Source organism: Sphaerodactylus townsendi, linkage group LG01 (genome assembly GCF_021028975.2).
Source record: "Sphaerodactylus townsendi isolate TG3544 linkage group LG01, MPM_Stown_v2.3, whole genome shotgun sequence".
Classification (NCBI taxonomy): domain Eukaryota; kingdom Metazoa; phylum Chordata; class Lepidosauria; order Squamata; family Sphaerodactylidae; genus Sphaerodactylus; species Sphaerodactylus townsendi.
Genome location: NC_059425.1, coordinates 151,486,583 through 151,510,638, shown reverse-complemented (window position 1 = coordinate 151,510,638; position 24,056 = coordinate 151,486,583). Strand labels below are relative to the sequence as shown.

At 43.3% G+C, this 24,056-nt stretch overlaps 1 protein-coding gene and 1 long non-coding RNA gene across 2 annotated transcripts in view; both read right to left on the bottom strand.

Annotated features, from left to right (window-relative positions):
- The window catches only part of CSMD1 (CUB and Sushi multiple domains 1), a 1,361,167-nt gene that overhangs the window by 704,097 nt on the left and 633,014 nt on the right, over nt 1–24,056 (bottom strand). The window lies entirely within an intron of this gene.
- Nucleotides 1,586–23,748, bottom strand: LOC125433163. Its single transcript, XR_007244603.1, has 3 exons — nt 23,591–23,748; nt 11,124–11,130; nt 1,586–1,596 (listed from the first exon to the last, which is right to left on the bottom strand). It is a non-coding gene; the product is annotated as an uncharacterized LOC125433163 (long non-coding RNA).

The following is a 24,056-nucleotide window of genomic DNA, read 5'->3' as shown; positions in this document are numbered from 1 at the left end:
TCTGTGAATTTGAAACTACAAAATCATTTTGAGGTTCTCTCCCTTCTCGTCAGAGGCATAGCTGGGCCAAACTGTGCCTGGTGCAGTTTATATTGATGGAAACTATACTTCCTTGTGAGCCCCAAGGTCTCCTGGGAATTGAGGTTCCTCAGGGTGTTTTTACTGCGAACAGGCCTTTTGCAGCCTGAAAAAGTTCTCAAAAAGGAAAGGAACTAAGTGTGGGAAGGGGGGAAGGGGGACGCCGTGGGAGGGGGGGGTGCCACAGGGCAGGGCCGCTGCAGAGTGGGAAAGGGGGAGGGGCTTGGGGCGATTTTCCATGCCCCTCAAGCATGCGCTTGGTGCACAGCGCACCCCCCTTCCCCCTTGTAGCTTCTCCACTGCTTCTCATTGAGCATAAGGAACAGGCACAGGAAGAATGGACTCAGCTCTCAGAGAATGCACAAGTGACAGAAGGTTCAGCCCATGAAATGTCACCTGCAAAATCCCAGAGAAGAGGTGTGGTGGTGGTAGGGGACTCCCTGCTAAGGGGGAAAGAAGCAGCAATTTGCAGGCCTGACAAGATGTATCAAGAGGTGTGCTGTCTCCCTGGGGCAAAAATCTGTGATGTCACAGAGAGGTTGAGAAGACTTGTCAACTCCACTGACCATTATCCCTTTCTTTTAATCCATGTTGGATTAAACATCACTGCTAGATGTAGCTTTTGGGACATCAGAAAGGATTTTGAGGCTCTTGGAAGGAAGTTGAAGGAACTGGATGCACAGGTTGTCATTTCATCTCTACTTCCAGTTGAAGGACATGGACCAGGCAGGAAAGAAAAATAGTGGAGGTGAATAACTGGCTTCACAGGTGGTGCCGCCAGGAAAATTTTGGCTTCTTGGACCATGGTCTGCAGTTTCATGAAGAGGGACTACTGGCAAGGGCTGGGTTACACCTCACAGTTGTAGGGAAGAGCATTTTTGCTAGAAGACTGACAAACTTTATCAGGAGGGCTTTAAAATGAGTGAAGTTGGGGAGAGAGACAATATTCAAGTGGGAAGGAGTTCACCTAGTACTAGAGAGAATAGCTGAAGGTTATACAGAGAACTGAGCGAATAGTTCAAAAACCCAGCAGTGAGGGGGTGAAACCTTAAATAAGCACCCATGGGGCATGAACCAAAGCCTTAGATGGCTCTACACTAATGCACAAAGCATGGGTAATAAATAGAATGAACTGGAATTCTTAACATGGCATAATAAATATGATATAATAGGCATGGAAAACAAAGTGATGACTTGGAATAAGATGAAACTTCAATGATATTGTCTGGTTTGCCAGACCATGCTAGCCTTTCATCACTGTTTGGGTAGTTATTCTGGGGCAGGGGGGAGGGGAGGAAGACAGATTATATTTCTCTTAACACAGATTTCTGTGCAGATGAGGAAAAGTGGGGTGTTATTGGGGGGGGGGGCTGAGAGTGGAGCCATGGTGGGATTTTCCAAATGGCAGCAAAACAGAACTGGGAAGTTGAAGGGACAGGAGATCTTAACACTTGCATATGAACTAATAATATAACATGACTAATATGTCTTTCGGGTTTTTGGAGGCAACAGTACATTCTGGATGGCTTATTGCTGTATCCTTTCTAATTTCAATTGTGTACATGAATGCTATCACCACATCACATTTTAAAGAACAACAAGGAGAGTAACTGGCTGAGTTTCTGCCTATCACAAAGTAAATGAAAGCAGGGGCAATGTTCTGTAATGTCACTGTTATGATAGTTTTAATAAATGATGTGTTGGAAATGATATAAATCATCTGCACCTGATTGCCTCTCCTGGCAGCCCATTACAATACTTGCTGATTGTGACAGCTAGCAGCAATTGCTGTAGCTGATCATTTTTACCAAGGACTAACACTGCAGCGATAGTGGGGGTGGAGGGTATTATTTCTGTGCTGTCTAGTTGCAATACTTTTCCAACTGCCTAAGTTGTTGCAGTCTTTCATGGCAATGTAGAGAATAAATGCTATGGATTGACTGACACAACTTAATACAGATGGCACATAGAACTTGTGCAAATTGTCTAACTGTTCATTATGTACCTTTAATAAATTATAGTGTATGGGCTCTATCATTAGCAAAAGAAAGAAAGAAAGAAAGAAAGAAAGAAAGAAAGAAAGAAAGAAAGAAAGAAAGAAAGAAAGAAAGAAAGAAAGAAAGAAAGAAAGATCTTCACATGTAATGGCAACCTGTGCAGCATTAACAATGGGACATTTAAAGCTGATCTTTGACAATTTGCTTAGATAAACTTACAAGTTTTCTTCAATCAACTGATTACCTCTGGGCCTTTCCCCACTTAACTTAAGCCCCGCGCTACTTGAGGAGAGTAGCATGGGGTCCCCCGGCACTCCCCACGACAGGGGCAGCAACAGTGCAGCCGCCCCGATGCTGCCGCTGTCATGCCCCCTCAGCATGCGGCATCCCAGGCGCTCTTCTTAAGGGCGCTTTTTGATGATGCCCGGGCACGCGCCTGGGATGCCATGTGCTGAGAGCAGCGCGCGGCATAGGGGGGATCCAAGAGAGTGGGGAAAGGCCCTCAGACAAGACATTAAAGTGAATTCATAAAGTCACCAAGTCTAGCTGTTATAAAAGCATTTCTAATAATAACCAGATGTAATAATAAATTTGCCATACTGAGATTTTGATCCTGATAAGAGTCATACAGCCCAATCAAAGCTCTGGAGTGTCCAGGGACAGTGCCACTGTGGCTAAACCCTGCCACCTCCAGAGGGCTTTTCAGTCATGTAGGGAGGCAAAAAACAAACAAAAAACCTCCCCACCACTTAAAAGCCCTCCGTTGTGCTCAATAGGCTTATGCCACCCAAAGTCACAGACTCCAGCATCCCAGAAGGCAATGCCACGGTGGAAGTTGACCTACGTTGGCTCCACCCCAAGCCACGCCTCTAGAACAACCTCACTATGTTTGCAGGGGAGAGAAAGTGCTGACATGGCACTCTGCACCACATCTGACCATCATGAAGGGCCACTGCGGCTGCCCACTGGCAGATTTGCCCCTCCTCAGAGGTAAGTGCCTCAGAGAGGGCAAATCTGCTGATGTAGGGCCTTGCTACCTGCACAACTCCCTTCAGTACCCCCCACCCAGATTGAGCCATTAGTTCAACAGTATTTTAAAATGAGAGCTATCCACATGTGAATTTAAAAAAAAATACATTTAACATCTTTATAAAATGACATTACTTTGTCACATCTTGTCATAGCTCCTGGAGGTGCCTGTTACTGAAAAAGTGTTTCAGTCCTCTTCACCTCCTAGCTGCTGTGAATTTGTTTTGATGTAACAGATGCATGGCTACTGTCTACAGTTTCTGGTCAATATGTATAGGGCAGAAAATATGTATATGGGCAGAAAATGCTAGTAGATGCTGTATGTATATGTATAGGGCAGAATATGTATAGGGCAGAAAATGCTAGTAGATGCTGCAGAGAATCTTGCACAAGCAGAACTACATTAGGTCCATTTAAGTTGGTGCACTTATGGATTCAACCCCTTGCACACTATTCAGCAATTGCCAGTATATTTAATATTTTAGAATATGTTAAGAATAAAAACATGCTTCATTTACTGTGAGACAACAAGTAGTGCTAATCTTTTACAATAGTTCCCAAAGCTCTAACTAATGTTCAGGACGTAGAAGATTGTTTCACTGTTTATTGGAAGACACAAGGTATGAAGAGCATTATGTGTATTCTTTCCGTAGGCATTTTTATGTCTCCTGATTGGTGAATATTGTATTCAATATGCAGTGCAAAAATTATGCTAGTTAACTCTGTTTCAAAAACAGTACCAATAAATTTTTTTTTAAAATATTATTTACACATATTGTTAACTTAAAGGTAAATGTTAGTCAGAAAATTCTGGAAGAATTCATGAGCAAGTCAGGTGTGCACAAGAAAGACTGAAATGTGTATCAATATGCCCAGTGGTGGGATCCAAAATTTTTAATAACAGTTCCGATGGTGGTGGGATTCAAACAGTGGCGCCGCCGCACACACGCACCTCCAGTCCCTATTGGGCAGGGGGGTTGCTTTAGTAACCCCTTCTCGGCACTCAGAAAAAATTAGTAACCACTTCTAGAGAAGTGGTGAGAACTGGTTGGATCCCACCTCTGAATATGCCTTGTTTCAGTGCTGTCAAGTGTACTAGAGTGGATTATAGCCTGAACTGTGAGTCAGGAAGTAACTGAGTTGTAAACCAGGAAGTTCATCTCTACCACAAACTTGAGAAGCTTATCTAAGCAACTTTCAGAGGATAGCCATGTTGGTTTACAGTAAAATGGGTTCAGTAGAACCTTACTGCTGACTTTAATCAGCTCCCAAGGGATCTTTGGCCTGGGAACACCTGCTTCAGCAGTGTAGACTTACGCCACAGAAAAAAGTGGTGCAAGTCATTTTCCACTATGGGCTTTCCAAGGGGAGAAAGGATTTTCTTCTTCTTCCATCCCAGCACTTGTGCCCTGATTGCCTGTTTGGAGGCAACACGGCAGCATGGCCCCCAGCTGCTACTCTTCCACTTCCACTTTTAAATTGAGCTATGAGGTGTTACTAGACTCAATTCTAGCTGTTCTATCTAAGCCATTATCACTCAGCTTCAGTCCCTCATCTATAAAGACAGCAATTCAGAGCTTTTGTGAAAATGAATGAAAAAAAATGGTCAAACACTTAAAATTCTCAAGCAGTAACTATAATATAAATGTGAAATATTATTATTGAAATAAGACAAGTGCACATTTATAAACAGCAACAGTTTACCCCAAAGTGAGAAGTTATTTGTGCTTTTGCAGCTACTTTTCATCCAGAAATTAAAATGTTCAAATACAAAGGTATGTACTGGACATTTATATTGCTGTGTTTGTAATTAGAATTCAGTTATTTCAAGTTTGTAATAAACTTAAAATGCACTTTGAAGGGGGAAAGCCTACTTTGGTTTAAACTGTGACAGTGTATCATTCACTTTAATCACATTAGGTATGAACTCTGGTGTTTCTTCATAATGTAGTCTTTTCTAGATTCTGTGAAGGAAAAGAAATGAATGGTCATAATGATAGGCCTGACATTTTGTAAATGCTTTTTCAGGCTTCTTCTCAATTGTTCCATTATTTATCAGATGGCATCAGACATAAAGAGCACTCTGTATATTTTTGTTTTAGTCATTTTTATGGTTGCTTATTGGTGTTTTCATGAAGAATGCAAACTGAAAAGACAAACTAGAATAATTGCTGTGCCCAAAGAAAGCATTGACTGAGACGATCTTTCTCAGGCTTCACCTATCTATTTCATTTCCTCCTCTCTCTAAAGAAATTGTATCATGCGTGGGCTAAGAGGTTTAGGTAAACTCTGTGAGCCCCAAAAGAAGGTTCTGGTGGGTTTTCTGGGCTGTGTGGCGTGATCTGGTTTCGCCTGCATCTGTGGCTGGCATCTTCAGAGATGTATCACAGAGGGAAGTCTGTTACACACTGTGTCCAGAGAGAAGGGAATGTTTGGGGTATATATTGTCCATGTCCCAGGGTGGGGAACCAATCATGAGTGTTTGGGTGGAACTTATTATGCAAAGATGTGGTTGATAGTATTGTATTGCGGGTGGGGCTTATCAGTCCAGGGAGTGATTCACATTTTCATGCCCTGCAGCAGAAGCAGTATTGTTGTTTTTAAGTACTGGTAGCCAGGCTTTGTTAATTCTCAGAGTCTCTTCTTTCCTGTTGAAGTTATCTTGGTGTTTGTGAATTTCAATGGCCTACTTGTGCAGACTGACAAAGTAACCTTCTGAATTGTCCAGAATTTCAGTGTTTTCAAATAAAATGTTATGTCCAGTTTTGTTTAAGACATGTTCTGCAACTGCAGATTTTTCAGGATGGTTAAGCCGACAGAGTCTTTCATGTTCCTTTATAGGAGTCTGAATGCTGCGTTTTGTGGTTCCAATGTAGACCCTTCCACAGCTGCAGGGTATGCAGACCTAGCAGGCCAATCGGCTTCTTGGAGAAATATCCCGAAGGGGCAGAGCTCCAGGCAGACTCTGAGCATAGTGACTTCTCCTTGGTTCACCCCTCCCTACATCATCCTATTATAATTAGGAAGCATGAAAGAGGACCTTCTTCAAGAAGAGGCAGGTTTTGTTTTAGTGTGGGAACAAGGCTGTAGTAAGAGTGATCACCCACCATCATGCTCTGATTTGGGCATGCAGCTGATGCTTAAGTTTGTTTTGATCTCCTTGTGGTGAACATCTTTTCAGCCTGGTAGATTACAAGCACCAATAATGACACTGCAAATGCCTTGTCTTGGTTTCAGGAGAAAAGGTTCTGGGAGCTGACTACCAGTGCAAAGTACTACCTGGATTTTTTCCTGCCAGAACTATGGACGCTTGGCAGCGGGTGATAATTCAAGCGCACCTTGATAAATTAGGTGGACCTTGATAAATTAGCGGACCTTGATAAATTAGGTGAGTGGGCTAAGAAATGGCAATTGCAGTTCATTGTAGCAAAATGTAAAGTGATGCACATAGGGGCAAAAAATCCAAACTTCACATACACGCTACAGGGGTCAGTGCTATCAGTCACAGACAGGAAAGGGATTTGGGCATCTTAGTTGATAGTTCCATGGGAATGTCAACTCAGTGCATGGCAGCTGTGAAAAATGCAAACTCTATGCTGGGGATAATTAGGAAAGGAGTTGATAATAAAACTGCAAAGATTGTCATGCCCTTATATAAAGCAGTGATGCGACCGCACTTGGAGTACTGTGTTCAGTTCTGGTCACCACATATCAAAAAGGATATCGAAGAGATAGAAAAAGTGCAGAGAAGGACAACGAGGATGATTGAGGGATTGGAGCACCTTCCTTATAAAGAAAGGCTGCAGCGTTTGGGACTCTTTAGTTTGGAGAGGAGACATCTGAGGGGGGATATGATTGAAGTCTATAAAATTATGCATGGGGTAGAAAATGTTGACAGAGACCCTGATCCTGCATTACTTGGTACCCCTCAGGATCTGGGGCCTTGTCCCCAGAACTATGAGCATCCACCTGTTGGTAATCCTGTTTTACAACAATGTCCTTGGGTTTGCTGACATCTGCAATTCCTTTGTGGCATGGAGGGCTACTGAGTGCTGGAAAAGGACCACTCCCCCAGTTCTGGAAACCCACTACTTTATCAATATGGAGATACTGAGATGGCTTCTACAGCAGTCCCCCTATATAAGTTGATTGGTGCTTGAGTTTGCCTTGTTCTATGTGACCTTCACTTTGTTTGTTTTTTCAGGGCCTGCTATAGCACTGAGTGTTTCTTGGCTTCATGCCATGACTGCTCCTGAAGAGGTATTAAGTGGGTTATTAGGCAGCTATTACAAAGTCCCCAAATCTGCTTCATGTTGCATAGGTCCAAAACAGAATTTGGCGACCCGAATTTTACTTCAGACTGCCTCAGCAGGTCAGCCTTGCTCTGTTTGCTGTACTGCTGAGTACCTGGTTGTTGGGTCTTTCAATCCTGGTCCTCCTATCATCCATGCAGATGGGGCCTTCTTTACGAGGTTCTAATTTGCCAGCATCATGCAGATGGGCATTGTATCTCTGGGTCTTGGTCCAAAGGACTACTGGCATATTGAGGCTGCCATACAGAGGCAGAGATGGGACTTCTTCTGGTCAAAATACAGTCCTCAGACACTGGAGGTTCTCTGCTTATCCCCAAATTGGGCAGGACTCAAACATATCTTTTCATCCCTTTTAGGGCAGTATAAAGCAGTACAGATCACAGCATACTGTAAAGCACAGTGTGACAGATTTGTGTTTAAAATGGTTCATTTAAAAAGTTTCAGGTCAGTCAGAGCAGGGACACCAAGAGTTAACCGGAGTGCCACCTGATTGGCCAGCTGAGAATGCAGTAACCAGGAGCCACAGAGAGGGGATGCTCGCCTTAAAAAAGCAGATAGAGTCAGTCAGAGAACAGATTTGGAGATTGGGTGAGACATAGATCAAGCTTATCACAGAAAGAGTCAGATACAGATCATGTCAGTCCACAGATCGGTCAAGAGACAGTGTCTACAGGCAGAGAGTGCTAGACAGACAGAGAGAGAACAGCTAGGTGGCCAGAGTTCTTAAAGACTGAGAGTGGGACAGATCCTTGTTTTCACCAGAGGCTACATGACCAGATGTTGATGAAAGACAAGAGGGAACCTGATTTCATGGGGACATTCCTCAGACCACACAGAGGGCTTGACTATTGTCTCATTAGGAGACCGCACCTAAATAGTGGGACCGGAGAGTTCCTGAGGGTGTGGGTTAGGGTTAGTGTTAAGTGGCAGTGTTAAGTGTGGGTTTAGAGAAACCCCAGAGCTTACTCTGTCCCAAGCCAGAATGAAACCCTCTGGAGTATAGGATGGGGGCTTTAGGAAAGTGTTCAAGACCATGTAGGAAAGGTTTACCTTTAAGAGAAAAACCTGTGTGTGTATGAAGCCATAACTTGAACCTGAAACAGCCATTTAACTGAAACTGTTTTTTTCTGTAACATTTAAGAAATATCTGCCTAAAGCTTTTAAAACCTCTCTGAACCATCCAACTGAGAAGAAAAAACCTGTAAATAAATTCTAGTTTGAGTTCCATTTTTCCCTCAAAAAGGTGGCAGCATATGATTGTTTTAAAAGTTTGTGTGTGCATGAGTGGGGCGTGCCTAGGCTAACAGCAGCTATCCACTGAGCCCCTACACACTCCGCCCTGTTGGGCCTCTGTCTCTGTCAGGGAATGCAGTGTGTTGCATACAGCATACTGTAAGGCAGTATGGTCACTAGTTCTCACCACCCAATGGCAAGGGATCCAGGCAGTGGCTTGCCCTAAGCATACAGAGTCAAAGGAAATGTTATTGTCAAACTTATTCTCTGTTGCTACTAAGATGAGTGGTCACATTGGGATTCTAGCAAGTCATTAATTCAAGTAATGGGAAGAGCTCTATGACTAATCTTATTGAAAAACAGCTTGTCAGACTGCCTCTCTCAATACACCCCCAAAAGAGTGTTATGCTCTTTTGGCCTGAAAAGTGTCTGGTTGTCCTCTACCAGGGCCAGAGCCTTTTAAGCTTTCAAAGGTCAAACCAGGGAGAAAGGGATCTCAGGGTTCATTTCCTCCTGCATGTACATTAGGTAATTTATCTACACTTGACTGCAGTGCACTTAGGCCTGGTTGAGACCTTTATCCTACTACTTGGATAGAACTCCTTTCTATCTTATTATAATTCTAAGTCATTCTATTCTACTATTACAAACAGATAGCAAGAATATAGACGTTCACTTAATAACTCTAAGCCCGCCCGTCGTGTTGTCCTGCACACTGGCTATCTATTGGACCATCTGCCAATCCCCGCCCTTCCCAGGGTTTGATCACTGGGGTTGGGTGCCAAACGTCTATTATTAATCAAATTATTTATTGAAGGCTACTACTGCTGCCGTAGTTTTATAGTTTTAAGGTTTTGTATTTTAACTGGGGTTATTCGATTTGTTTTATTGTATTGTTGTTTGTTGTGCACCGCCCTGAGCCCTTTGGGGGTAGGGCGGTTTACCAAATCAAATGAATGAATAAACAAAAAAACAAAAAAACAAACAAACAAACAAACTCAAAGTAGGTACAGAGCAGAACATAAACTAGCTGACAAGCAAGAACAATATATGATTTCAACATATCCTAAACTCTCCTGTTTCTCCCAGGATATCCGCTTAGATCCTACATATATAGTTCACCTCCCCAAATACCATTTGTTGCCTCCCAGCTGACACAAGCGGGAGTGTAGAACATTAGTGTCATTTCCCTGAGCAACTACAACAGCTTTATGCAGACAGGTTCAAAGTTTTTTTTTCTGACAAATGAAATTGAGAGCTAAAATAAATGAGATGATGATCAGAGATCTCCATCAGTTTGTTAAAGATAAAAGGCACACACATGTAGCTGGAATTTAGATTAGAACTGTAAAGGAAAGGAAGGAAAATTGAACCTTAAAGTTTTATTAATCAAATCAAGACTCTTCATGCAGTAATTAATGGTTTTAATGGGGGGGGGCAGATATGTATCTTTAAAAGCTCTCTTTTTTCATTTAGAATGCAAACAACAGCACAAAAAGCCCAGTTTTAATTAGTAAAATCAAATGAAAGTTTGATTTTACCCCCTCCTGCAGGGTCCCTGGGAAAAACTCTGCAAATGGTTAGCGGCCTGGAGAATCACAAGTAGAACAAAATGGTGGACAGAACAAAATGAAAGGGACAGTTTTAAAGTCGGGCAGGAAAGTTAAAATGTTTCCTGCTCTCTGTACAGTGAGCAGGAAACGTTTTTAAAAAGTTGTCAGGGGAAAAAGCTGCAAGTTTAGCATTTTTTGGAATAAAACATTTTGAGGAAAAATAACATTTTGATCAAAAATCTAAGCAGAATTCTTGCAGGAAGTGTTTTATTTTGCGAACTCAAAATGTTTTATTTGTACTGTGTGGAATGGGCCAATGTTGGCTAGATTATTATACAGAGAATGGATTATCTGTTTGCTATATGTATTGTACAGTTACTGTCCCATACTACTTAGTATTTTCTGCATTGTTTAACATTTCAAATTTCTGGAATCCTCATTTGATTACCCTGCTAATTAGATGTCACTTATTATTGATTGCATTGATTTACACAGTGTAATTCGCTTTGAGTATCAGTGAGACAAGAAGGCTATTCAAAAGTAAATAAATGGCAAGGATAGAATATGGAGGCTGCCTTCTTTATCCCTTCATTCCTCTCTCATTGGTCATTTGGATTTCAACCACGTTTTTTAGCCTGTCTATATACTTGCCAGCAGAAATATTTGCAAATTTCCCCACAGTGTTGGTTATATTATTTTGGTGTTGGTGTCTAGGGGTGGGATGGGCACACCAGCAACTCTCTTTTGCACTGCTGGCTTATAAGAATGCTGGTGAATTGCAGCTCTGTAATCTCCAGAGTCTAAACTGCCAGAAGAGACTTCCTGCACATGCCCTGGCGATTGCCTGATGTGTGTGTACAGTGAAAGAAAAGCACAAGTGGTTCACTATTACACAAATTACTGCAAACCATCTGCTGCACTTGTCAACTCATGAACATATAATATTTTGGAAGGAAGTGAAAAATACTGAACCAATAGTATTACTTGACTTGGTATGCAATTACTCACTTTCTAAGTGCAAATGACAGAGCCCAAGCAATCCTGATTATTTTACCAGCAAGTATTTTATGTAAAGCATTAAAACGAGCCAGGAGCAAACTAAATACTTCATTTACATCTACTACCTCCAGAATGGACTAGAAAAATGAAGAACAATATCACTTACTAAAAAACAAACAAAGAGGATTTCCTTTGCCAAGCACCCCCAAATAAGGACACTGTGGTCTTAACACAACAGCATGGGTTTAACTAGTCTATTTAAATGGCTTACATCATAATTCATTAAAATATGCTAACAAATGTTAAAGGCCAGCTGCACTAGGCAGCCTAACGACGGCTGCCTTTGCTGACAGATCCAATCTGGCTTTGAGCTCAGCCAGCTTTTTCTACCAGTCTTGTTTATCCTTGCCTGCACATTATGTGCTGAGATGTGCCAAGCCCTATATCCATCTCTGGATGCACTTTAAGGCTACTACCAGGTTTGGTAAGACGTTGCTCAGCACTAAAAGCCACTCCTTCCCAAGCCCATCCTACCACAAGGCCACTGATGGACTCTTGAGGACAGGCTATTCATCATGCCTGATGCCTACGGTAGTAATCAGTTCTGGGTAGTAAAATGCCTGCAGATTTGTGTGTGAAACCTGAAGTCAGGGGGTCATTTGACCCAAACCCCATTTGCCTGGATCATGTGGGGAGCACATTTTGGCCCCCACCTCAAGTCCCCGACCAAATGCCCTGCCCCCAAACTCCCCCCCCCCACGCAACCAACTTTGCCAGCATTGAGAATGGATGCTGCCTCCTTGGTATCTGAGCCATGCACAGGAGGAAAGTGAGAGGAGGATCCCATCCCCGGACCAGCCCTGCCTTCTCTGCTGCAAGTGGAAGACAAGGAAGGGGAAAGGAGACAAAAAGGAAGGGCTGCGACCAACTGGAGGCACATGCCCATGCTGGGGAAACCCATCTCCAGGGCAATAAGCCCCCAGGCAGTGTGAGGAGCTAGAGGGTGGTGTGCCAGAGCCAAAGATTGGCCTCTCCCTCACCAGCGCAAAGCTATGCTGCTGCTGAACTCTAACTGTTGCATTCTGTGAGTAAGCAGGGGTGGTGGTGCAGAGGTGGAGGGGCGGCAGGAGAAGTTCATATGGGGCGGGGGCTTGGCACCCAGGGCTTGCCTCAGGTACCACTTTGTGGCAGTATGTTACTGGAGAGTAGGGACCTTAGTGAAGTATAATGTCATAAAGTTAATCCACCAAAGCAGCTATTTTCTCCAGGGGAACCGATTCTTATTGTCTGGAGATCAATTATACCAAGAGAACTCCAGGCCCCAATCTAGACACTGGCAACCTTACTAATGCCTCAGGGTGTTTCCAGCTCATCCTTATCTAATTGTGGGCAGTCTGCCTTATCCCTGCCAACTAGTTATAGCATAACCATTCAAGACCAGGCCTAATTAATTTTAACACTAATTAATTCTAATTAGTTTTTCATGAAGATGAGAAAAGGAACCCCCCCCCTCTCTCTCTCTCTCTCACACACCCACACCCACACCCACACAGACACACACACACACACACACACACCCCAGTCGATTCTGGAGGAACGTAAAATAAAAAAAATCTGGCTTGGTCCTTTAAAAGTGATCAACTAATCCAGAAAAATTGCACAGGGTGGTGACTGAGACAGCAGCACAGCAAATACCCCTGGGAGGGTATAGCTTATAGAAGGTGCTACACTGAGTCACACTAAGGCTACACTTGGATACTTCCAGCCTTGATCAATGCTGCCCTGTGCCTCATTTGGCAGAAGGGGCCAGGGCAAACATACCTATGTTTGTTAATGCTGATAATGACACTTTTCAAGGAAAAAAAATGGTAACAATTTCAACTTACCTTGAAATACAGTGCAGTTCCTACATTTACAGGTACCTCAGAGTTCTTTGAGGCACAACAATGCTTACATATGCCAGACTGAAATTTATATGATGGCTGAATAAGTATACTAAATCTTCAGCTTCAGAGACAGCAGGAAAAGCAGTGCAAATAGCTGCCCTTGGACTTCCCATTTGACATCGATTACCAGCAAAGCATTTGAAGTAAAATTCTAATAGGGGTTGATGATATTCAAGGACATCTACCAGGAAATGAACTCAAAAATCTGCTTTTATCATATATCTCGGTGTAAAAGAGGAATCCACCCTTAAAATTCACCCTTAAAATCACTGCAGGCTGTGTTCAAAGCTCTCAGGATCTGTGTTCAAAGCTCTCAGTGGCAAAAGAGAAGCAAGTTAGCTGTAAGGGAGGCAAAAAAGGATTATGAGGAACGCATGGCTGCGAACATCAAGACCAGCAACAAACAGTTCTTCAAGTATATCAAAAGCAGGAAGCCAGCAAGGGAAGTGGTAGGCCCGTTAGATGACAAAGGAACAAAGGGTGTGCTAAAAGATGGCAGGGAGATTGCAGAGAAGCTGAATGAATTCTTTGCATCTGTCTTCACCCAAGAGGAGGTGAGGAACATTCCTGCACCTGAACCAAGCTTCTTAGGAGGCGAATCCGAGGAACTAGCGAAGATAGTGGTAGACAAGGAAGAAGTTCTGGCAGCCATCGATAAACTAAATGTTACCAAATCCCCTGGCCCAGATTGCATTCACCCAAGAGTTCTTAAAGAGCTCAAGCATGAAATTGCTGATCTTCTCACTTTAATATGCAACTTATCCCTGAAATCAGGCTCCATCCCTGAAGACTGGAAGATGGCCAATGTCACACCAATCTTTAAGAAAGGATCTAGGGCCAGTCAGTTTGACATCTGTTCCTGGTAAATTAGTAGAATCTATCATTAAAGATAAAATTATTAAACATGTAGAAAAGCAAGACCTGCTGAGAAAGAGTCAGCATGGCTTTTGCAGAGGCAAATCCTGTCTTACAAACTTACTAGAGTTCTTTGAGGGTATAAACAGACATGTGGATAAAGGGGAACCAGTGGACATTGTCTACTTGGATTTCCAAAAGGCTTTTGACAAAGTTCCTCACCAGAGACTGTTGAGAAAACTCAGCAATGAAGGAATAAGAGGGGAAGTCCTCCTATGGATTAAAAACTGGTTGAGAAACAGGAAACAAAGAGTGGGTGTAAATGGGAAGTTCTCACAATGGAGAGATGTCGGGAGTGGTGTCCCCCAAGGATCCGTTTTGGGACCAGTGCTCTTTAACCTATTCATAAATGACCTGGAAGTAGGGGTGGGTAGCGTGGTGGCCAAGTTTGCAGATGATACCAAATTATGTAGGGTGGTGAGAACCACAAAGGATTGCGAAGAGCTCCAAGCGGACCTTGATAAATTAGGTGAGTGGGCCCAGAAATGGCAAATGCAGTTCAATGTAGCAAAATGTAAAGTGTGCACATAGGGGCAAAAAATCCAAACTTCACATACACGCTACAGGGGTCAGTGCTATCAGTCACAGACCAGGAAAGGGATTTAGGCGTCTTAGTTGATAGTTCCATGGGAATGTCAACTCAATGCATGGCAGCTGTGAAAAAGGCAAACTCTATGCTGGGGATCATTAGAAAAGGAATTGATAATAAAACTGCAAGGATTGTCATGCCCTTATATAAAGCAGTGGTGCGACCGCACTTGGAGTACTGTGTCCAGTTCTGGTCGCCGCATCTCAAAAAGGATATTGAGGAGATAGAAAAAGTGCAGAGAAGGGCAACAAGGATGACTGAGGGACTGGAGCACCTTCCCTATGAGGAGAGGCTGCAGCGTTTGGGACTCTTTAGTTTGGAGAGGAGGCGGCTGAGGGGGGATATGATTGAAGTCTATAAAATTATGCATGGGATAGAAAATGTTGACAGAGATAAATTTTTCTCTCTTTCTCACAATACTAGAACCAGGGGACATTCATTGAAAATGCTGGGGGGAAGAATTAGGACTAATAAAAGGAAACAGTTCTTCACGCAACGTGTGATTGGTGTTTGGAATATGCTGCCACAGGAGGTGGTGATGGCCACTAACCTGGATAGCTTTAAAAGGGGCTTGGACAGATTTATGGAGGAGAAGTCGATTTATGGCTACCAATCTTGATCCTCCTTGATCTGAGATTGCAAATGCCTTAGCAGACCAGGTGATTGGGAGCAACAGCCGCAGAAGGCCATTGCGTTCACATCCTACATGTGAGCTCCCAAAGGCACCTGGTGGGCCACTGCGAGTAGCAGAGAGCTGGACTAGATGGACTTTGGTCTGATCCAGCTGGCTTGTTCTTATGTTCTTATGTTTAACAAAGCACGTGGAACTGTCATGCTAAATAACTGTGACTCACAGAAATTACATACAGTACTATCAGCCTTACCAAAGTAACAAAAAATTAAATGTTGGGAAGTGGTCTGCATGTAACTCAACTGGTTTTCAAGAGCATGGAAGGGAAATTTTTACCACGTAAGTGAAAACAATATAATCTGCCATATATGACTTAAATCAGTACACATATACTTAAAAAAACCACAGAATTTATTAGTAGCAAGTGCAATCCATGTAGCTAAAAACTCAAGTTTTTCCCTTTTTATTGCATAAAAATGTTAACAGCCATTTTTTTCATGGAAGCCTTACAACATACTCCCAAAAGAAGATAAATACACAAACTGTCTGAAGTAACTGTGGTATGTAAAATTTAAATCAACATATTTTAAGGGGTCTTCCACATGAATTATCTGCCCCAACTTCAATACACTTGGGAAGCATTTTTTTTCCTGGTTCACTATAGCATTGTGGTTCATTTGTGCATCTCCAAATCCCTGGCTTTTCTCCACTCTTTGTCAAATCTGTTCTGCTACAAAGTTTTGGAAAAGATCATAGGTAAGCTTGAATTACTTTTAGTGGTGGGTAAATTTGGATTGTCTGGCCTGTGCAGTGGCCATTTCATTTTCATTTTTATTTATTTTATTAAACTTAGTACCCAGTTCTGTTCAGCCCAATGATCAGGCTCATAGTGACTAACAAATCAAAATAAATCCATAAAACAACTCACAAATTAAAAACAGCATCGACACATTTTCCCTGTACCCTAACCCTGTGGCAGCCATATCCTCCCTCTTCACCAGGGTGTTTTTAAATCTGTAATAGAATACTGTTATATAGATATACCATTGTAACAATGTTCAGTTTCTACTTTTAAAAGTACATCTCTAGCTTATTACTTCACAAAGATATAAGGAAAAATGCATACTAACAGCAATGTGGGAGATCTTGTTTTTGTTTTGTTTTGTGATATCTCCAAATGGCTCCCTATGGCTGCCAGAGAACCAGTGTGTGAAGGGAGCTCTATGGCCAAAGGGTGATCCTCCCATGCCCAGTAAGAACTCAGCATCCATAGTAAAACGGTTCTTTCAATGGAAGAGATTATTCCTCATCTTTTTTTTAGTCTTTCAACCAATCATCAGTCAATTGGAGAGGATTTTCTTTATTCTAATTAAGTGGATCTTCCCATGGTTTTTTTAAAATGCTATTTACTACTCATCTCATGGGATCTGACTACATATGACATTTAAATTCCATGGTCATATGTTTCACCCTTAAAAAAATGAAAGGAAACAATATGGTATGGATGGAGACGGTGATGCTGGGGAAAGAGGGTTTAACCCACTTCATTTCCCTGATTTAAAATTGTCTCCAGCAATTTTGGTATCCAGTACAAAAACAAAACAAACAAAAATGGGCAGTGGTATTATTCAGCTAATTGCCCTCAACAGTTATTTCTCCTAGGACATGTTTCATTTTCAGCAGATAAACTTTTGGGGGTGGGGTGGGGGGAAGGGAGTTATTTATAATATCTGCATGCTTGAAGGGCCCCCAGACCATGTAGAGAACTGTACCTTAACTGTGAGTGACCTGCTTTTACTGGCTTCATTATTGTTGGGTAGCCAGATACTTTGTTATAAGATATAGTACTGATTCTACTGACACTGTAGGAGCATGTTCAACCTTGCTGCTACCTCTGAAACATCTCATCTATTGGACTATTGCTCCTGGGTTGTCATTTTTGTACAACCCAAGAGCAATAGTCGAATAGATGAGATAGGATTTCAGTGGATTTAGAATGATGGTGATTATTATTATTTATTCAATTTAATAGACCGCCCTACCCCCGAAGGGCTCAGGGCGGTTCACAAAACAATCAAACACTTAAATACATCAGATAGTTTCAATTAAAACAATAGATAAATTAAACATTAAAACACTAGCAGTAGTAATCTTCCACAATTAAATTAAGTACATGATGTTCGGCATTAACCCCCGGGAGGGGACTGGCCAATATTCAATCAGCAGATGACATATGGGGCTGTAAAGAGCAACAAAGAGCAATAAAGAAGGGCAGACTCAGCAGCCAGCCTCACCAAAGGCCCGTTGGAACAGCTCGGTTTTACAGGCCCTGCAGAACTCCCCAAGGTCCCGTAGGGCCCTTACAGATGGAGGAAGAGCGTTCCACCAAGCAGGGGCCAGGGCCATAAAAGCCCTGGCCCAGATAGAGGCCAGCTGCATCATGGAGGGACAAGGGACCACCAGTAAATTCGCCTCTGCCGAACGGAGAGGTCGACTTGGGACATATGGGGTAAGGCGGTCCCGCAGGCATGAGAGCCCCAGGCAAATCTGCTTAGAATGATGCAAATCTTCTTAGAATGGAACATCAAATCAGTTAGAGATGGGGAAAGGATAGGAATGAGAAATTAGCCTGTTCAAGCACCAGAAAATTTATAGTATTTTGAAGTGAAAGGTCTTTGGATAGTGGAGAGTTTTCAAATTGTTTTTCTTTCCCCTAGTCCTCAAGGTCCCCCAGGCTGTTTAATTTATAATACGAAGCCTTTTTGAAATGTACATTTCATGTTGCTATTTTTAAGCTACTAGAAGTGTGCATTTTATCCTCATATGCTATTGCTTATTCAATTACAATTTTGTCAGGTCAAAAAGCCTCAATCAAGAAATGCTGAAGGGATATGTTTGCATAAGCTATTTCAATTAACTGTGCTGGTATGGCATGTTGACACACATGGCCCAAAGGACTTATATTTAACTCATAACAGCATTTATTATATATATTAACATAATTTTATAATTAAATTCCCTAACACTAAGTCAAACAAACACTGAGGTGCATATTAAAAGCTGCACTAAATACCACAGTCAGGCATAAAATATTTCACCAAACTTTTGTCATCCTCCTGTGATCTATAGAGCCCCCCAAACATATATTTACAGTCTTCCTCATTTACTTGCCATTAAGCAGGCAAAAACTGAGAAAGGAAAATGCAAGTTGGGAAGTCACATTAGGAGTGATCTCAAAAACACAGAAAAATGCTACACTGCTATTACTATTTAACATGCATGATATAGAAACGCAAGCATGCAGTTAACTGGAATTAGTCCCGTGACTCCTGTCCCCACCCCCCACCCCCCCAGGCAAAAATTGAGAAAGAAAATGCATGTTGGGAAGTCACATTAGGAATACTCTCAAAAACATAGAAAAATGACACATGGTATATTTGTGAGGTCTTGACTGTGGATCTGTAGTGAGAGAACATGGATCTAGAAAGCAAAAGAAGAATCATACAAAGCCAATATAGGATGCATTCACATACCAGACTGTACCCTCCAAATTTCCAGGAATTTCCCAACCTGTCATTGGCAAACCTAGCCCGTTTGAAGCCAGCTCACAAGCACTATAACACTATAAAGACAAGCCATGAAAACACTGTAAAAAGAAGCTGATGTTAATGAATTGCTGACACTATATCCAAACAACGATCCTTCAAATAGGTTGCAAAAAAATGGTTGAGGGCTTCCAAACTCTAGTGATTTTCACTTTCTGTGCGGAAGTAGATAGCTTTATGTGAGCAAGCAAACATTGTTGGGTCACAGAAAAATGCCATCCAAAGTTTGGCAGTGCTAGATTCATAGCAATATTTAGCTATTCTGAGGCTGTTTTGCTGGTCAGTCTAGTGTCCACTGACTGCCTATTATGTGACACTGTGCATGCCATTAAGAACACCATTACTTTAGTGTCAACCTACCTTTTATTGCATCCTGAACTTATCTGATAGTAACATATTATTTAAAATATTAGTGTTTACTGGATGCTAACTGGACTCATATGCTGCTGGAAATAAACAATGGCTAGCAATCTTGCTAGCTGCATTTGGAACGAACTAGAAATTCTGAGCCATCTTCAAAGGCAACCTGCTGCAAAGCCATTACAGAAATCATGCCCAGTAGCTGCTGGTATTCATTGGGTGGAACCATTAGTAAGGACAGCAACTAATTCTGGCTTTATTCCTATCTGGCTTTACTCCTGAGTTTTCTCCCCCCACTCCCGCCCGTTGGTCCCAGGGCAGCACCCTCATGGCCCTGCCTCACTCGGCCTCCAAGCAGCCCCCTAGCAAGGAGACCCCTCCCTCTCCTCTGCAGAGGCAGCCAGAGCAGCCCTTCCTGGCCTGGGATTCCCTCCTGAATCCCTCTCCTGGTTTCAAATAGGAGAGAAAATATCCCTATGAAATACTGACAGGTATAATCAATTAATAATTAATTCTTGTGGATCCATTAGCCAGTTACAAACTCAGAGAAAGCCATAAGAATGGTTACCAGTCCAGAGAAATTGGTGTACAAGTGTGGACAAGCCTGGTTTGAAGGGGAGAAGAAAAGCCCCCTCTGCAGATAGATACTTGCTTGCCTCCAGTGAGCAGAGACTGACTACAGAAGCTGACAGTCTATCACATCTGAACTATCTGCAAAAAGTAGGAAGGTAGCAGGTAGGAGAGAACTGGCAACTGGGAGCCATCTGAATTGGAGGGGCACTATCATATTTCCCTAATGGATATGGTCACCTGCCATGGCAACTAGCAGGAGATAAGGAAGAGAGATACTTATTGAGGGGGCAGCACAACAACATCACTTCTGGTATAACTTGGAAGTGCCCACATGACAACAGAGTGGTGCTCTAGCACTTGCCCCAAAACTCTATGGAGTTTCTAGGTGACTGCTAGACTGTAGCCCTTACTGGTCATACCAGAAGAGATGTAATTGTACTACGACAAAGATCTCCACCACCACCTCCTTTTGTTGGCCTGTTTCTTCCTGATGACCAGATGAATGTCAGTGGGCATCAGTAACAATTTTGGGTGTGGAGTCTGAGGAGGGCAGGGTTTGGGGAGGAGAGGGATTTTAACGCAGTATAATGCCATAGCCTTCACCTGCTAAAGTTGCTGTTTTCTTCAGGTGAACTGATTTCTAATGACTGGAGATCAGTTGTAATACCAGGAGGTCCCCAGCCATGGCCTATAGACTAGAAATCCCATCCTCCTGTTACGGCCTTAACAGGAGTAAGGACTTTATTAAAGAGATTCTCCACCAGCTGCTAAAAATATAACAGCACACATAGGATTTTAAAAGTAGCAAAGGGGAATGAACGCTCACGTTGGCAGCGAGAGGGGCCGAGAGGAGATCTTTTAGACTGTATGATACGGGGAAGGAATTCTGACAATGGATATTCCACAGAGAAGCAAGAGTCCAAATTGAATTTAAACGTTTATATAAATTTGTTTAAAAATACAAACACACAGTGAGACATAAGAGCACATACATTCAAGTTCCTAAGATATAAAAAAGGTTTTAAAAGATAGATTGGATGATAGAAATGGAGGGGGGGGGTTGTGGGGTAATACGTTACCTAACGATTCTTAGAAGGGTAGAAGTAGAAGGCAGGGATTCCATGCCAGCACAGAAACCCAATGAAGGACGAATTCATGTCTCAAACTGACCAGACCAAGGGAGGTACAGGCTAGTAAGAGCACATGTGTTGGGGTGAACTAAGCTTTTATACCCTTTTGCCCAGGTGGGGCGGGAACAAGTGAGTTTTTAAGTTTCATTTTTCTAAATTCTCTGGAACTTCCCATGCTGTGTTTGGGGGTGCTGAGGTAATTAGTCAGCTCGTCTACTGCTAAACCCGGGACAAAGGGGCCAAAATTGCTTTGTTAAGCTAAACGAGGAAATGCTGAAAGACTTCCATGCAGATTAACTCTTGAGAGTCACTGCCCAGGATATACAGATTTAGCTGAGACATTTGGATGAGGATAAGGTGAATGGTTTAGGAGTCATAACAATGGGAAGAGGAGATGCAGAGAAGCAACCATCTGTTGATGACTTGGTTTCCAGAAGAGATAGGGAAATGACAGTATCTGATGCTAAGTGGCTTTCCATATTCTTTGTCTTTAACAGTCTCTATAGCAAGGTGAGGTAATCAAGCATTCTCGTGACTCAAATGAGACCTCCAGGTTATGCTGGAGTAACTCATTATCTTAGCTTTTGTTAAAGTAGTTTTGACCTTTTGGCTGTGGTCAGGTGATCATGCGGCTACCTACACCCATAGGAGTGCTTTTGGCAACTGGCTTCTGCCAATATGATTTTTGAAGCAGAAATATATATAAATAATATTCTGGGGGTCCTTTGGGTCATTACACTCCCCTCTCCAAAGCAAAGAAACCATGAGTTACTGTGTCCAGATTACACTTTGCCAGTTTATGGCTGGCAAACCTGAGCTAGATACTATGTACCTTAAACCCATAAAATCTGTGGCTGGTCACACTTTGACAGTTTACTGCTGGCAAACCAGACTGAGCTATACACTACACATGTTTAACCCATCAAATCTGAGCATCTATGTGCACAGTGATCTTGTTACAGCAGGGTACTTCTGTGCCTACAATCTGACAACCTTTCCCAAGCTGCAAATTTTCTTAAGTGGAAGTAGTACCCTGTTCAAGACAGGCAGCATCCCAATTCCACAATAAGCCTCTTCACCAACCAACAGAATGGCAGTAGTAAAAGCCCTTTTCTCCACACAATCCTGATGTTAATCAACTCTTCTTTTTCATCCCTCTCTCTTCTGTTCTCCCTGCATCTTCTGGTCTATTCCAAGTGAAATTGCATGGATCTTATCAATTATCAGCTCTCTCTCTCTCTCTCTCTCTCTCTCTCTCTCTCTCTCTCTCTCTCTACACACACACACACACACACCCCTCTAACTCATTTAGGATCAGAAACCCTCAGCCCATCAGTGGTCTCAAAATCCCCTCCATGAAACTTCTACCGTATACCTTCCTAGTCACATTAAGCCTGCTTCTGAATTCCATTTGCTTAGCTGATGGCAATTCTGAACAGGAAGGATGAGGTGTTCAGAAAGACACACACATACTGAATGATAGAGAGTGAGATCACAGGGGCACATGTATAAGAGTTGCCAACTAGCCTTCTTTCATTTGCAGTGTGTTATGAATTCATTGAACTGCTTCATGCATTGTACTGCTTTGCATGATAAGGTCATGGAGGTTGTCGGCAGCATTCTGTAGCAAAAATGTTTTTTGACCTCCCAGGTATTCAGCAGATTGCCAGCCAGCCAGCCAGCCAGCCACCCACCCACCCAGCCACCCAGCCACCCAGCCAGCCAGAGAAGAACCTGAACTTATCACTTTCAGCATAATCTTCACCAAGTACATATAGAACTACTCTCATTCCACGTTTTTTCATATTAACTTTACTTTCAGACCGTGCCATGGGGGGGACTGGCACCTGGAGCAAAATGGTGCCCCCATGCAGTGGTGGGATTCAAAAATTTTAACAACAGGTTCCGATGGTGGTGGGATTCAAACAGTCGCGTAGTCCCAAACGGAGCAGGGTGGGGCACAACATGGCGAGGGCATGGTCTGGGCGTTCTGGGGGAAGGGATTTCCAGAGCAGGGTCTGCAGCAGGGGCACTGGGCAAAATCTCCCCACTCCACCCCAATGCCACCTGGGTAGACAGTTTTGCAAAACGGAGCCAAGCACTGAGCAAAAACTCCTCTCCCCATCCCCATGCCACCAGGGTAGAAAGATTTGCCCACAGAAACCAAGCACTGGCCAAATTCTGCACTTTCCATTCCCATGCCACCAGGGTAGAAAGATTTGCCCACAGAAACCAAGCACTGGCCAAATTCTGCACTCTCCATTCCCATGCCACCAGGGTAGAAAGATTTGCCCACAGAAACCAAGCACTGGCCAAATTCTGCACTCTCCATTCCCATGCCACCAGGGTAGAAAGATTTGCCCACAGAAACCAAGCACTGGCCAAATTCTGCCCTCCCCATCCCCATGCCACCAGGGTAGAAAGATTTGCCCACAGAAAGCAAACACAGGCCAAATTCTGCCCTCCCCATCCCCATGCCACCAGGATAGAAAGATTTGCCCACAGAAACCAAACACTGGCCAAATTCTGCCCTCCCCATCCCCATGCCACAAGGGTAGAACGTTTAACAAAAAGGAGTTACTTACTTTAATAGCCAGGAGGAACAGGTTGAATTATTTCGTGGTGTTCCTGCATCCTACTAAGGCAGGGGTGTAGGGAACCCGTGGCTCGCGAGCCGCTTTGCGGCTCTTCCGCCACTGTTCTGCGGCTCCATGAGCGGAGCCGCCCGGGCCCATCTTCGCCAGCCCTGCAGGAAGCAGAGGCGGGTGCATCTCTCGCCCTTGGCCGGCCAGGCTGTGCCGTGGGCTTTACACCTCCTTGCCAGCCACTGGCTGCTTTGCGTATGGCGCTTTCCCGGCAGCCCGGCCAGGACGAGCCGCCGGACCAATCTTCGCCGGCCTCTGCAGTGAAGCCGGGCCAGCCAGGCCGATCCACCGGGCCAGCGCCCATCTTTGCCCATCGGGCCTTCTGCAGGAATCAGGGCGGCGCGATCTTCTTGCCCGCGGTCGCCAGGCTCGCGGCCGTGGGCTTTACCTCTGCCCGCCTACTCCTTAACTGCTTGCGGGGTGGGTGAAACTAGTCCCGGCGGCCGACTTTCAGGCATCG